The sequence below is a fragment of the Emys orbicularis genome, chromosome 24, assembly GCF_028017835.1.
Source record: "Emys orbicularis isolate rEmyOrb1 chromosome 24, rEmyOrb1.hap1, whole genome shotgun sequence".
Lineage (NCBI taxonomy): Eukaryota > Metazoa > Chordata > Testudines > Emydidae > Emys > Emys orbicularis.
The window spans coordinates 8,014,688-8,025,107 of record NC_088706.1 but is presented as its reverse complement, the minus strand read 5'-3'; positions in this window follow the sequence as shown (position 1 = coordinate 8,025,107).

Here is a 10,420-nt window from a genome sequence, read left to right as displayed (position 1 = left end):
CCATCGTTAATGGATTTTATCCTTACCACACCCTATAAGGCAAGGGGAGCATTAACCCCATAAACAGATGCAGACCTGAGGCCTCGGGTACATAAGTGACTTGCCCAGAGTCATATTTTGATTAAAAAACGAGACCGATAGACCACAAACACGACACACATTAATTGGATTACAAACTGGCTAACTGATAGGTCTCAAAATATAACTGTAAATGGGAAATCATCACTGAACGGGTGTGTTTCCAGTGGGGTCCTGCAGGGATCGGATCTTGGCTCTCCCCTATTGAACATTTTTATCAACGACCTGGGAGAAAATACAAACTCATCACTGCTAAAGTTTGCAGATGGCACAAAACCTGGGGGAGTGGTAAATAATGAAGATGACAGGTCACTGATTCAGAGCGATCCAAATTGGTTGGTAAACTGGCCGCAAGCAAACAATATGCATTTCAAGATGGTTAAATGTAAATGTATATGTCTAGGAACAAAGAATGCAGGCCGTACTTTCAGGATGGGGACTCTAGTCTGGGAAGCAGGGACTCTGACAAAGATGGGGGGGGGTCAGAGTGGATACTTTGGGGGGAGGGGTAGCTCAGTGGTTTGAGTATTGGCCTGCTGAACACAGGGTTCTGAGTTCAATCCTTGAGGGGGCCACTTAGGGGCTCTGGGGCAAAATCAGTACTTGGTCCTGCTAGTGAAGGCAGGGGGCTGGACTCAATGACCTTTCGGGGTCCCTTCCAGTTCTATGAGATAGGTATATCTCCATTAAAAAAAAAAAATTAGCTGAACATGAGCTCTTAGGGCAATGCTGTAGCCAAAATAGCTGATGTGGTCCTGGGATGCATGGAGATTATTTTACCTCTGCATTGGCCCTGGTGCGACTGCTGCCAGAATATTATGTCCAGTTCTGGTGCCCACAAGTCAAGAAAGATGTTGATAAATTGGAGATGGTTCAGAGAAGAGCCATGAGAATGATTAAAGGATTAGAAAACCTGCCTTACAGTGATAGACTCAAAGAGCTCAGGCTATTTAGCTTAACAAAGAGAAGGTTAAGGGGTGACCTGGTTACATTCTATACGTATCTACACAGGGAACAAATATCTACTAATGCGCTCTTCAATCTAGCAGAGAAAGGCCTAGCACCTTCCAATGGCTGGAAGTTGAAGCTAGCCAAATTCAGACTGGAAATAAGACATACATTTTAGTGAGGAGGGTAATTAACCATTGGAACAATTTACCGAGGGTCACGGTGGATTCTCCATCACTGACCATTTTAAAATCAAGATTGGATGGTCTTCTAAAGGACCTGCTCTGGGAATTATTTTGAGGACGTTCCCTGGCCTGGGTTCTACAGGAGGTCAGACTAGAATAGATGATCACAGTGGTCCCTTCTGGCTTTGCGATCTATACAGAGAAGCTGGAGCTAAACTGGGAACAGAACACAGGTCCCCTGAGTCCCAGCGTAAGCTCTAGCCGCTAGCCCTCCTTCTTGCACCTGCAGGTGTGTTTTGAATTTCTTTCTCCTCCTTGGGTCGTAGCCTGATGAACGCATCTATCTCCCTGCGAATGCAGCAGAGCATCTTGTCACGGTCCCGGCTTCCTCTCCAACTTTCCAGAACTTCTGGAGAGGACCAGCGGTGGGGATTGGGGCGATCGGCAAACACATCAGTTTCAAGCCCCAATCCCTGAATTTAGACACCATCTTTGCGGTTATTCATTCTCTTGGTAAATATCACGCTCTGTCAGGCAGGCCCTAAGCAAACTCTCCAGCTTGTAAATCACCACCATTGCCAGCATCCTTTGGAAGGCCCTAGCTGACTTTCTTCCTTACTTCAAACCTGGAAATAAAATCCCCTCAAACTAGTTTTTAATTGGGTAACCAAAGCCTGCAATATCCCCCCAGGGACCCCTGCCATGAACTCGCCCTAGAATCGGGAGGAATTTACGCCCTTTTCCCCCCCTCACAGGGGCGATGAATAACACAGAGCGACCGACCGTACTCCTCCAATCTGGAAGTAGTTAGAGATCCGCAGGCCGACTGCTGGCTCTTAGTTGCCGGGGATGGCGTGATCTCCATTCTGCCACATGGAACTGATGCTGGATTGGGAGAGAGGCTGATGGGGCAGCACGTTCTGGCTGGTCTTTCCCAGCGCAGAAGCCAAGCGAGGCTGGCAAACTCGTGTCAGCTATGAAATCCGATAGCGGCAACCCCCAAAAGTTTGGCAAGCGCAAGTCGTAGCAAAAAATCATGACAATGGCCTAAAAATCATCAGATTCGGAAAAAAAAAAAAATCTTTTGGGGGCTGGCTCCTGGTTTTTGACCCCATTGACCACCAGGCATGGGACAGGGACAGGGTGAAAATTCATAGTGCACACAAATCTGCAGGCACTGGGTCCCCTAAGCACCTGCTCCCCGACTGCCTGACTCCTGTCCAGAACCCTCCCTGTTCACTGGTTCCACAATGGCAGGCTTCCAGCACTCTCTGCTTCCCCCCAGCTGGCTGTTGTAGCCGGTCACTACCATGGCAGGTTTCCACAGCCCCCACCAAGTTCCATAGCCCCCCCGCCACTCCTGCCACCCTCACCCCAGGCGAGCTCCCACAGCTGCACCCTGTCTCCAGCTTGCATGGAAGCGGGGGGGCTCCATTGGGTTTGTACCTCCACTCTGTACCTTAGCACACGCGCATTATGAGACAGGATCAGACCCCTGGTCCACTGAGCCTAGTATCCTGCATTTGACAGTAGCTAGCACCAGGTGCTATAAAGGAAGGTATAAAAACCCTTAAATATCAGCCCGGGGATAATCTGGCCCTCACTTTGGGTCTCCCTCCTGGTCTCTAATAATTAGCGATTGGCTTAAGCCCTGAAGCATGAGGTTTACTTGTTGTTATCCCTAACTGTGCTAACTCTGGATATCCCCGATCGCCACAGGCGTGGCCATTCTGTCATTGAATCTTGCTGTTTTCTAGGCCTTGCCTAAGCCTGCCTGAGAGCCAGTTTCCCTGTCTCAGGTCATTGGGCTGCAGGCCTGGAAAACCTCTGACAGCAGTGCAGAGACTATGACACACAGTCAAGCAGTTCTGATTCCATCCAGTAGAGGGCAGTAGAGCATTTGTAACCCATCGGTGAAAGTGTTTTACAAGTTTTGCCCAGACCCAGTTAGTTAGGGCTGTTACAGATCCAGTTAATAAGGGCTTGATTCTTTAGCTTAAACTGTAGCAGCTTATGCTTTTAGCTCCTCGTGGTGTACTGAGAACTGGGTTGGAATTGCAAGCTATCACTTTAAGAGAGGGATATGTGTGTGTGAGGGGTGGGGAGGGGCTGTGTTTCCTGTTCCTGCTTGCAGGGTAGGGGGCTCTGTAGCAAAGCTTGTGAGCAGAGTCAGTCTGGAAAGAGTCAGCTTAAAGTAAGGTGGGTTGAGTTGTGTGTCTCTGCCTAAGGAGCAGCCTGTTTTCTCTCTCTCTGTTTTGGGGTTCTTGTGTGTTATCATTCTGAGTTCTAAGAAATGAAGTCGTGTTATGTTGCAGTCTTCCAGCAAGAGTGTTTATGCTTTTATCTAATTTCTCTAGGTGTGTGTTGTGAACATAACACTCTGCAGGTCCCAATGCAATCCCTGCATCACCCAAAATGGCAGCTGTCCTACACCCCTCCTGACTAGCCTCCTCTTTGCAATATTTATACCTGGCAGTATCCAAGAGCCCCAAGCACTTCTATAATCACACTAGTATTTTGTACATCAAATATAAAATGGATATTCAAACACAACTGGCCCCTTTTTATGGGCAGTTTCAGCTACTAGGTCAAGGAATGACTGGGCCAGGAGGAATAAATTCCCTGGAGGTAGTCTCTGCACTCAGGATTAAAGGCCAGGGGCAGTATGTGTGAGGTTGGCTGGAGGCGGGGGGAAGCTCTCTCAGCAGCTGCCCTACTGTATATGTTCAGACTGCCTTTGCTGGGGGTGATGGTATGGCACCACTCAACAGCACTACATTTGCTTTAAATCATGACTACTAATAATTCAGCTAAGGGACCTCACACCTGGGTGTTGTCAGCCCCTGAGTGAGATTCCCCAGGCACCTGATGTAGTGTTTGAAAGATGACATTGAAGCACTTAGACCGGCCAAGCAGACATAATCACATTCGACCTCTACCATTTCACGGCCAGATCTTAGTTTACATTCCCAGTCAGTGATCGTGAGCGCACCTGGCTGTTTGGATGTCTGATCCATCTGCCGGTAAAGAGACGCCGGCTGGTCTTATGTGCAGCCCCATCATTTCTAGCAATCAGCATCTGTAAAAGGAATCTACTGCCACTAATCCTGTGTGCCCCTCAATAAAAAACAACAATCTTGTTTGCTCCCAGCTCGCTGGTGGAAAATACCTGAGGATTAAAAAACTCCGCTGTCGGGTGTTTCCCACATGGTTGGAGATTTCTGTTTCAAGCCCATGCAGCTAAATATTCAAGGTGGAAGGCGGGAGCGAGAAGGAAGGCTGCATGGATTTATCTGAAACTAATAAGTTTTCGTAGTTGCACAGTAGTGCCTAATGGATTTCCCTGCTGGTAGGCAGAAAATCTTAAATGAAACACTAGCACATCAGATTAGTTGCAAAGGGTTCCCGGCTCAAGTTCACAGTTTAAAGGGGAGCTTAAAGCTGAATGAATGGGCATTGGATTGGAGTTTATTTTTCCACAGGCCGGCATTTGTTTCACAGGGCACCATATGTAAGCAAGATTAGGTTTCAGGCCCTGCTTCTCCTGATGTGTTATTGCTCAGCCAGGGTGTGGAGCTGGGTAAACTTCAAGTCATCTTATAAGTAGAAGGTCATTTTCTAATTAGCCGGGAATGGAATTGGATACACTGCCGGCTCCCGGGATGTTTATGATGGGGTGTCACTCCTGACACTTGCTGTTTATCATTCCTAAGCCGTCCAAGCCCCTGTCATGCTCTGCGGTGGTTAAATCACGCCTGGTTGAGTGGAAAGTTCTTTTCTCAGGCCTGTGCGTTTAAATAGCTTACGAGGCGGTTGGGTTCTAATCCAAAACAGTAGGACCGTGTGAAATAGTCTCCTGGAGGAATTCCCTGCTGCGCTGAATCCAGAACTGAAGGAAATAGTTCCGGGTGGGCCACAGTCCAGGAGCAACTGAAGAACAAGGAGGTCAGGTCAGATGGTTAGACGCATGTGGTGCTGTCATTCAAACAGGTGCATTTAGGACATAGTGTTTTGCTACAGTTTACCATCAGTCTGTCAACTCTGGTATCCAGCCTCTCACAATGACCAATGTTGATGTGGCAGAAGTAAGAGACCTGACAGCCATAATGCACCTGCTCTAATGTGCAATAGCCTATGGAAAGGAATCCTCCATCACCCTCCTTGTAGGACATTGCGTATTTGGTCAGGTGCATTATGGGAGACATGTCTCTGTCCTCTGGTGCATCATTCCTCAGGATAAGATGAGCACTACCGACTTGATTCTGAAAAGTCGAAGCCGATTTAGATGCCTTAAATTGGTAGGTGTTGTGTAATAACAACAAAGATGTTGCTTCACTGATGCTAGTGTTGGGATACCCCTCATCTGATTATCTGCAGGGTGAACCCAAATAATCTGGGAACATGAGCTTCTACTGGTTGAGCTGAAGGATCAGGTCTGGTAGCTTGGAGGTGATAGCAGACACATAATCTTCCAGCCACTAGAGGGAGACAGAGCCACACACCAGCTTGCGTGGGTTTTGCTGGTCTGTAAATTACATTGGTGGAGGCTAGCGGGTGTAGGTTGTAGCGTAGTATTGGGAAGAGTTAAGCAGCTGAGGCAGGAGGGTTGTGTGGTGACTGTGTCATGTCTTTCCGATGAGCCATAATCCCAACAGTCCTGACCGTTTGTGGTCATTAAAGATCCCACAATGCCTGTCGTAAGAACAGATGACCATAATGCTCCCATCTGGCCTTCAAGTCTATGACTTACTCCCTTCTGCAGAGTGAAAGAAGGGCCCAGTGGTTAGACTGCTAGCGGGAGACTTGGGCTCATGACCTTGTCTTGCTATGAGCTTCCAACATGACTTTGGCCAAGTTGCTTAGTTTTTTTAACGCCTCAGTCCCCCTTCTGTAAAATGGGGATAATCCCAGCCTCAAAGGTGTATTGGGAGAGACGGTCAGGTGCATAGGTACTGCAGTAATGGAGGTCATATAAATACCTAAGACCGGCAGACGTCTGCTAATTTGGCTACTCTGAATTCCTCACCACGCTGGGCTGAGGGACAAATGTTGTTATTGCAGCGTTGATTGTTTAGAATGCATGACGCTCCATTTCAGCCCACTGCCTCCTGTGACCACACAGTTCGAGAAGCCCTTGAATTCCCTGGAAATATCCTGGTGCAAACCAGCTATGAGAAGGGACATCATTTTCCCTTGTTTAGATGGCAAGTGGAAAGATGATTCCCCGAGGCCTGGGAAGAGCCACTTAAGCAGAGAAGTGCAAGATAAACAAGATGAACATTCAGATTAAAAAAGAACTTGGCTGGATTTTTAAAAATAGCTACGTTCGGCACAGAAATATACAGATGTGTAAACAAGTCTGTGACATGCTGAAGGGGAGTCAGGCGTGTTAGCCCTGGGATGAAAGTTGTTTCATTCTTAAACACATTCCCCTTCTGTGGCACTCTGTACCTCAAAGCTGCACCCTGGAACCCCCATATTCACCACTGTCATATAATTATATTTTTCATACAAAGTATTCCTTGTGAAGTTTCATTTTAAAAGCCTTGATCTACGGAACATTAATGTCCGGTTGGATTGTATGTGCTATCATTGTATGTGTAGTTCTGAAGTTTTGCTATGTGTTTGTGTTACTGAAATATGTTGTGAGGTTGGGAACACCCACAATCAGCTTTTCCGGTACAATGAAGGAGCCAGATGCGCCGATGACCCATTGAAAGGAATCCATTCTCCCAACGACCATTTCAGAGAGAGCATGTATGCAATGGAGACTGCTTGGCTCATGTCATATCAAAAGATCTTTCCAGCAAGCTGGAAGAAACTATAAAGAGGGGAAGTGATACCTCAAAGTCATATGTAGGTGTTTCTACAAGGGCCAGGATCCAAACTGAATTCCAGATCTCTCAGACGTCATTGCAGCACTGGCTGCTACATGCTGCTAAGCTGGCCCCTTTTGGTGAGCCAAGTGGGCCAGGTCCCAGGCTGGTGTATAGGGGCACAGTAGTTTCATGGGCGTCAGTCCCAGGCTGGTGTATAGGGGCGCAGTAGTTTCATGGGCGTCAGTCCCAGGCTGGTGTATAGGGGCGCAGTAGTTTCATGGGCGTCAGTCCCAGGCTGGTGTATAGGGGCGCAGTAGTTTCATGGGCGTCAGTCCCAGGCTGGTGTATAGGGGCGCAGTAGTTTCATGGGCGTCAGTCCCAGGCTGGTGTATAGGGGCGCAGTAGTTTCATGGGCGTCAGTCCCAGGCTGGTGTATAGGGGCGCAGTAGTTTCATGGGCGTCAGTCCCAGGCTGGTGTATAGGGGCGCAGTAGTTTCATGGGCGTCAATGGGACTGGGCCGATTTGACACCAGTGGAGGAGATGGCCAATTTAGACAAGCATTGGCTCAGCATTGGAACTTCGCTGGAGTTTTGGGAGGGAGCTAAGATGGGACTTACGGCTAATGCGCTGGGCAGGGAGGGAACAATGATTCCAGTCCCTGTTCTGCTTTCTGTATGCTGTGTGACCCATAGGCGCCGAGCTGAGCACCCACTGGCAGCCCCCCTGATCAGCTCCTCCCCCTGCCCCCAGTGCCGCCGGCCTGCCGCGGATCAGCTGTTCAGCGGCATGCAGGAGGCACTGGAGAGATGGGGAGGAGTGAGGGCGGGGCATGTTCGGGGCAGGGGGCGGAACGGAGCAGGAAGAGGCGGGTCGGGGGCGGAGCAGGGGCAGGAAGAGGCAGGGCAGGGGTGGGGCCTTGGGGGAAGGGGTGGAGTGGGGGCGGGGCCTGGGGCAGAGCAGGTGTCGAGCACCCTCGGCATATTAGAAAGTCGGCGCCTCTGGTGTGATCCCTTTCCGCCTCCCCCAGTAATAACTCTTCCAGCACCAAAAAGGATCAGCACCAGGAAAGGCTCAACTGTCTCTTGGCATAGCCACAGTGAATCGAAGAGGGATTATTTCCCATTGAGGCGGCTGGACACAGACAAACCCTCCAATTGACTCCGGTTCTCTAGCTCCCAGCCGCTGCTGCCTGTGTGTCCCTAAATCCTAGTCTGGATTCAGCAGTCATGGAAGGGACTGCTCCTACTCTGAATTGTCAAAACTGTGAGTTGCATCGCATGTAAAGCAGGAAAAAAGCCAGCCAGCCAACCAACCAAAATCCAGAATGGATCTGAAGATAAGGGGCAAAGAAATCTGGGGGAAACTAAAGGTAAGTTAATTTTTTGTTGGATAAGCATTTTTACCAAATGTCTGTTTCCTTTGAGCGGTCTGTAAAAAGGACGTCTGGGGTAAATTACGCCTTGGGTGACCGTCCTCATATTGTGAAAGGAGCAGGTAATGTTTGAATGTTCTTGCTTTACTGATGTATCTGTTTAGACTTTTTGGAGCTATTGCCCAGATCAAGTTCTCAAAGATGAAACTTAAGTGAGAGCTCATGTTAGGGGACCAAAGAAACAAAATAAAAAATAAAAAAAGAGACTATTTTGATTTATTGGCATGGGCATGAATGGGCAGTAAAGTCTGTTCAAGGCCTGTGGAGGTCATGGGCATGGGAGTGATCTGATTCAAAGAAATGAAACCCGGAAGGATTTTGCTGTCTGAGGACCGTACAGGACTGGAATGGGGAATGGGGAACTCCCAGAGTTCTTCTGGCCATTTTGGTGAGTGTTTTATGGGAGGAACTGAACAATGAATTCAGCAAAAAGGCTGATTCTTTGGCCTGGTCTACACTGTAGGGGGGATTGATCTAAGATACGCAACTTCAGCTACGAGAATAGCGTAGCTGAAGTCGACGTATCTTAGATTGACTTAGAATCACTTACTTCGCGTCCTCGCGGCGTGGGATTGACGGCCGCTGCTCCCCCGTCGACTCCGCTTCCACCTCTCGCCGTGGTGGAGTTCCGGAGTTGACGGCAGAGCGATCGGGGATCGATTTATCGCGTCTACACTAGACACGATACATCGATTCCTGATAGATCGATCACTACCCGCCGATCCGGCGGTTAGTGTAGACGTACCCTTTGAAAGAGTTGCTCTGTTTCTTAAGACTGCTTTGAAGCAAGGGTCAGAGTGTATTTTAACAAACGGTAGAGCCATGTCCTCAACTGATGTCACTTGGCATAGTTCTTTTGCCATCAAGGGCGTTCACAGGCCAATTGATGTCAGCTGAGGATCTGGCCCCTAAACTATAAATAATTGTAAAAAGGTAAAATAATCGCTCCTACCGCCGAGCTCTCTGTACATTTCACAAAGTAACCAAATCCTTTTCAGTGGCCAAAAAGGATGGGAGAAACATCCTAAAGAATGTACCATGCAAACTTCACATTGCAAGCAATGAAAGGATGCTTTTATTTATAGAATCATAGGACTGGAAGGGACCTTGAGAGGTCATCTAGTCCAGTCCCCTGCACTAATGGCAGGACTAAGTATTATCTAGACCAGTGGTCCCCAACGCGGTGCGCGCGGGTGCCATGGCGCCCGGCCCGCAGGGGCATCTATGTGCGCCCGCGTACTGGTCGGCGGACGAGCATCCGCCGAAATGCTGCTGACAAGCAGCGTCATCCAGAGGCGTTGCATTTTTGGCGGCATTTTGGTGGCGACGCCTCTGGATGACGCTGCTTGTCGGCGGCATTTCGGCAGATGCTCGTCTGCCGGCCACGGTCCGCGGTGGCTCGTCGTCTGGCGCTCACCAGACGAAAAAGGTTGGGGACCACTGATCTAGACCATCCCTGACAGGTGTTTCTCTAACCTGCTCTTCAAAACCCCAATGATGGAGATTCCACAACCTCCCTAGGCAATTTATTCCAGTGCTTAAACCCCCTGACAGGAAGTTTTTCCTAATATCCAACCTAAACCTCCCTTGCTGCAATTTAAGCCCATTGCTTCTTGTCCTATCCTCAGAGGTTAAGAAGAACAATTTTTCTCCCTCCTCCTTATGACACCCTTTTATGTCCTTGAAAATTGTTATCTTGTCCCCTCTCAATCTTCTCTTTTCCAGACTAAACAAACCCAATTTTTTCAAGCTTCCCCCATAGGTCATGTTTTCTAGACCTTTCATCATTTTTGTTGCTCTTCTCTGGATTTTCTCCAATTTGTCCACATCTTTCCCGAAATGCGGTGCCCAGAACTGGACACAATATTCCAGTTGAAGCCTAATCAGCGCGGAATAGAGTGGAAGAATTACCGTACTTCTCGTGTCTTGCTTACAACACTCCTGCTAACACATCCTA